This window comes from Cupressus sempervirens, chromosome 1, assembly GCF_028749045.1.
Source record: "Cupressus sempervirens isolate cs-2001-9-10 chromosome 1, ASM2874904v1, whole genome shotgun sequence".
Classification (NCBI taxonomy): domain Eukaryota; kingdom Viridiplantae; phylum Streptophyta; class Pinopsida; order Cupressales; family Cupressaceae; genus Cupressus; species Cupressus sempervirens.
The window spans coordinates 607,041,735-607,047,610 of record NC_143118.1 but is presented as its reverse complement, the minus strand read 5'-3'; the positions used below and the strand labels follow the sequence as shown (position 1 = coordinate 607,047,610).

The window sequence follows — 5,876 nt, the reverse complement described above, 5'->3', positions numbered from 1 at the left end:
ATTCGATAGGCGCAGCCATTGATTTTCATGCTGGGCTCTTTCCGTTTCGCTCACCGTTACTAGGGGAATCTTGGTAAGTTTCTTTTCCTCTGCTTATTGATATGCTTAAACTCAGCAGGTACTCACACCTGACTTGGGGACATGGTAGAGATGTAGCAATGCTCGAACTGCGGTGGGCCACTGAGCCCAGAATAAAGTTCCTCGTGAGGAATCGTTCGATCGGTGCAAACCAACACCGGCCTTTGTGAGCCACCGCTCATCGCGATGGATCGATGAACCTCATGCTCATTTCAGCTGACCGCGCGCCACTTGCAGACACAGACAGCCATCTCTGCTCCTCGCCGGGGAGGGCAAAATTTTTTAGTGCGACGCCCAAGCAGACGTGCCCTTGGCCAAGACCTTGGGCGTAACTTGCGTTCAAAGACTTGATGATTCACAGGATTCTGCAATTCACACTAAGTATCACATTTTGCTACATTCTTCATCGTGGCGAGAGCCGAGATATCCGTTGCTGAGAGTCATGATTTTGTTTTGTTTTTGCCTTTTGGTGACCCAAGCATGCAAGGCGCTGGCTCATGCTTCATTCTTTGGATTTCTAAGGTGCGGGATGCACCCGTGTGTTGGGTGTTGACACATCCCAAACCCTGAGCACCCAATGGGTACGACAAGGAATGCTGTGGTGTGTCCCCACCCCATCACCTCGCAAAAGGTGGGAGGCGACGCATAGGAGAGCCGTGTCAGCGGACGGGGCCCCTGCCCCACAAATCATGCAAGTGCACCCATCCTAAACACAGAACGCTCCAAGCGATCAGTCAACACACTTGGGCAAGGCAACGGGGGGTTACGACAGTCCCGACTTGTCACCATCAAAATGACAGATCCTTGGCACAACGCCGCACACGTGATTGGACCATGAAATCTCAACGGGGGACGAGGCCCAGACCCCCTCTGAACTGCAACCAAGCAGAGACCTCTCACTCTGACGCAGATGTCATTTGAAGGCACCGATCCTAATCCAGATTGCATTCGAGTCTCTTCTTCACCCTGCGGGGAATCCATGCTTTCGATCACGGGCATTCGATGTGACCCTCGATCTCGACAGTGCTAGACCTGTAGCTTGACCATCTAGCACATCGCTATAGGGCCGAGTGTCTGCATGTTGCTGAGATTTCAGGGGTGGGGAGGAGGCTAGCTCCATCCCCTACACGATTCAGGGTCTCGAACCGATAATGATCCTACCGCAGGTTCACCTACGGTAACCTTGTTATGACTTCTCCTTCCTCTAAATGATAAGGTTCAGTGAACTTCTCGCGACGTCACTGACAGGAACTGCCATCGTCATTGCAATCCAAACACTTCACCAGATCATTCAATCAGTAGGAGCGACGGGCAGTGTGTACAAAGGGCAGGGACATAGTCAACACGAGCTGATCACTCGCACTTACTAGGAATTCCTTGTTGAAGATCAATAATTGCAATGGTCTATCCCCATCATGATGCAATTTGGCAAGATTTCCCAAACCTTTAGGGCCAGGGAGAGAAACTCGGTTGTTGCATCAGTGTAGCGTGCGTGCAGCCTAGAACATCTAAGGGCATCATAGACCTATTATTGCCTCAAACTTCCATGGCCTAGGAGGCCATAGTCCCTCTAAGAAGCTGGCCGCGAAGGGGAACCTCTGCGTAGCTAGTTAGTAGGCTGAGGTCTCATTCGTTAATGAAATTAACCAGACAAATTGCTCCACCAACTAAGAATGGCCATGCACCACCACCCATAGAATCAAGAAAGAGCTCTCAATCTGTCAATCCTTACTATGTCTGGACCTGGTAAGTTTCCCCGTGTTGAGTCAAATTAAGTAGCAGGCTCCACTCCTGGTGGTGCCCTTCTGTCAATTCCTTTAAGTTTTAGCCTTGCGACCATACTCCCCCTGGAACCAAAACACTCTGATTTCTCAGAAGGTGCTAGCAGAGTCCTTAGAGCAACATCCGCCAATCCCTAGTCAGCATCGTTTATGGTTGAGACTAGGACGGTATCTGATCGTCTTCAAGCCCCCAACTTTCATTCTTGATTAATGAAAACATCCTTGGAAAATGCTTTCGCAGTGGTTCATCTTCCATAAATCCAAGAATTTCACCTCTGACAATGAAATACGAATGCCCCCGAGAGTCCCTATTAATCATTACTCTGGTCCCGAAGGCCAACGGAATAGCACTAGACTCCTATTGCGTTATTCCATGCTAGTGTATTCAAAGCGTAGGCTTGCTTTGAGCACTCTAATTTTTTCAAAGTAACGGCGTCAGAACTGTGACCCAGCCAATTAAGGCAAAGAATACGCCACTGGCAAAAGGGACGTGAGGGCCAGTGCACACCCAGAAGGTGGACTGACCATGACGACCCAAGGTCCAACTACGAGCTTTTTAACTGCAACAACTTAAATATATGCTATTGGAGCTAGAATTACCGCAGCTGCTAGCACCAGACTTGCCCTCCAATGGATCCTTGTTAAGGGATTTATATTGTACTCATTCCAATTACTAGACTCGATGAGCCTAGTATTGTTATTTATTGTCACTACCTCCTCGTGTTAGGATTGGGTAATTTGCGTGCCTGCTGCCTTCCTTGGATGTGGTAGCCATTTCTCAGGCTCCCTCTCTGGAATCAAACCCTAATTCTCTGTCACCCGTCACCACCATGGTAGGCCTCTATCCTACCATCAAAAGTTGATAGGGCAAAAATTTGAATGAAGCATCGCCAGCACAAAGGTCGTGCGATCCGTCGAGTTATCATGAATCACCGAAATAGCGGGCGAGCTCGCACCGACCTTTTATCTAATAAATGCATCCCTTCCGAGCATCGGGATTTGGTGGACGTATTAGCTCTAGAATTACTACGATTATCCAAGTAGCAAAGTACCATCAAATTACCAAGTAGCTTCTAACAACGAGGGGACCCCCAAGACCTGCTACAGCCAAGGGATGCCCGCCGCGATGGGAAACCAAAATTTGCATTCGCTCCTTCATGCATCCAAACATAATTTTCCACACAAGCAATAAGAATGACATTCACAACACATGCAGGACTCACAACACTCAAAGATTTCACACAAGAGGAAAGTGTCCCATCGTCGACCGGAGAGGGCTGAACAGGGAGCCTCAGTTCAAAGGCACCTAGGAAGAACATCCCGTACGGAACCCTTTACCCCCGAACTCACTATCGCCACTACTCGAAAAGAAGTCTCGAGTCTATACAAGATGAACCGTGCACGTAGCCACCTCAATTGTAAGGCCACTCAGAGACATCCATTTCCCAGGCATATGCCTCCTACATGCCTCTTGAGGTGCACCCGCACAGAAAAAATCCTTCTCGATCGCAACAAACATTTTCCCATGATGAAGAGCTGGTTGCCAAAGTACCAATGGAGACCACCGTGCTGAAGGGTGAAGGGTTGTGTGAGTTGAAAACATGGCTGGTTATGCGATTGACGGGGGCATCACTGTGCACGTGACCACCTCAATTATAAGGCTGCTCAAGGGCATCGTGTATAACAATAGCCCCTCTGCACATTTATAGGTGATGAGAGCCTGCCCGCATACACGAACATGTCTAACCTTTGGCATACATCTCGTTTACTAGCACAGCCTCGCTAACCATTCCCTGTGACACGTGATTTGCTAGTGCAGGTACAGAAAAGTTCCTATGGGTGAACACTCACACTAGCATTGTCAGAAAAGCTTCAATCTCATGCACATGCACATACCAAAGAACTGCACTGTGAGGGAACCACCCGCGAGCACCCACATCTCGGCAAAAAGCATTCGTGCAATTTCTTCCCCTAGACAGACATGTTGGGCCAAAATGCTCAAATCACAAATACTTGCAGCAGAGTCATAATGCAAAGATGTACACCACACACATGACCGAGTAAGGACACTCAAAGACATCCATTTCCCAGGCATATGCCTCCTACATGCTTTTTGGTGCACCCCATACAAACGACCATACTTCAACTTGCCCTCCTAGAATTTTGCATCTGAAGAGAGATGAAACGCCTTGGGCTTTTTGTCCACACAATGAAAACACCAAATGCTCTCTTTAGGGGGGAGTTGAAGAAGAGTATCTCCCATAGAACCCATGAGCTGCAGTCATTCAGATCGCACAGGGCAAGACAGGGCATGGAGAGTTTCCGCATCCAAATAAAAATTATCGATAATACTCTACGCTTCTACTGGCCTGGACCACAAAGGTTGTCACGATAGTGCCATGCACTTCTATAGGATGAGACAGTGAAGAGGCAAGCACGCACCGATAACACACTAGCAAATAAATTATATGGCAACCAAACCTTTGGCCGGCCCCCCTCTCAATCCCAAGGCTCTACCGATTGGCAAAAACTTAGGGTGGAGAGTGGACCCTTGATGAAATTAGGGACGTCAAGCAATGCACCCGTGCAGCCATCTCTTTCCTTCTTGCCATCCGGGAAAGATAAAAATGCAATGATAGAACGTGCCAATGAGACGAAGCCCTTGGCTAAAAGATACAACTCCATAGACACTCAGCAACCAGCGCATCTTAGAATCGATCACCAAATGTGCAGTGTGTTGCAAGCCGTGCAGACACCTACATATAGGGTATATCCAACAAAACAAAGCAACAAGTACTTCCCACCAGCTCTGCCATTATGATTATCGAATGGGATATACTCACCGCCATAGATTAATGACCATCATTACTATCTCGGAATAGATACAAGCATATCGAGCTTCATCCGATCAACTGGATGAATTTCACCTTGAAGGGGCCCAATCCAAAAGTTTCGGAGGTCATCTCCTGGAACTCTTAAGAACAAGGCCCATCTTACATGCAAAATCTGCTACTGTGCAAACATAGGTTACAATTAAAGAGAAATTGCAAGGCCATAACAATGGCCCAAGGCCAATGCTCCGACTAAGTTAATTTTCTCTTGTAATCACCATGCCGCCATTCAAAGAGAGATCTCCCCATTCATTTGTGATGCGATGCACAATCCAAGTGCTAGACGTGAGCTCGCCCTTGAAAGGCCAATTTCCAAGGCATCCCCCAATGACACATTGGAATGACAACCACTGTCGAACCATTTCCCAATGTTGTTCTGATCGAGTTGGCATAGAGGTCACAGAGGTGCTAAACGAGGGCTCCCATTTTAGATCGAGTTTTAAAATCACCAAGAAGATGCGGTGAGGGCTAGAAACCATTGCCAAACCTTTTTCCAAAATTGCGCTAGCTGAGTGACAAGAAAACATGATCCAAAGGAGAGTCCAGGAATAGCACCCTCGAGGGTGGGCTTCATGCCCCTCTAATTGATTCAACTTCAACGTCCACCATTTCAAAATCTGACATATCCATCTGCCCTGACAGCGGTGTTGAATCAATGAGGGGGGCACGAGAGAGGCTCGCGGCAACCACCTCTCCCATTGTAGCCATAATAGGCATGCAAAAAAATTTGCTAGAGCGCCAAAGCACCCACCTCATGGCTATAGACAAGGGCTCGCCATTAGATCAAATTCGAAATTGCAGAACAGACGCAGTGTAGAATGGCAACCGCTGCCAAGTCTCTTCTGTAATTATGTTGGTCGAGTGATCGAATAAGGTGATCTAAGAGAGGGTCCAAGCATAGGCATTCGTTGGGGGATTCATGCCGATGGCATAAATTTATGCAATACCCAAGCAACACGAGACAGAGGTGCTGGATGAGGGCTCCCATTTTAGATCGAGTTTTAAAATCACCAGGTAGACGCGGTGAGGGCTCACAACCGCTACCAAACCTTTTTCTGAAATTGTGCCAGTTGAGTGACAAGAAAACATGATCTAAAGGAGAGTCCAAGAATAGCACCCTTGAGGG

At 47.8% G+C, this 5,876-nt stretch overlaps 2 non-coding genes and 1 pseudogene across 2 annotated transcripts in view; all 3 read right to left on the bottom strand.

The window, feature by feature from the left end:
* LOC149578971 (25S ribosomal RNA) overlaps positions 1-142 on the bottom strand; it is a 3,288-nt gene extending 3,146 nt beyond the window's left edge. Inside the window, exon 1 of the ribosomal RNA XR_016357917.1 lies at positions 1-142. This exon is cut by the window's left edge and continues 3,146 nt beyond it. This is a non-coding gene — a ribosomal RNA (25S ribosomal RNA).
* Positions 143-366: 224 nt separating this feature from the next.
* On the bottom strand, positions 367-520 carry LOC149578970 (5.8S ribosomal RNA). Its single transcript, XR_016358035.1, has one exon. It is a non-coding gene; the product is annotated as a 5.8S ribosomal RNA (ribosomal RNA).
* A 707-nt stretch (positions 521-1,227) lies between these two features.
* On the bottom strand, positions 1,228-3,055 carry LOC149578969 (18S ribosomal RNA; annotated as a pseudogene).
* Between the last annotated feature and the right edge of the window lie 2,821 nt (positions 3,056-5,876).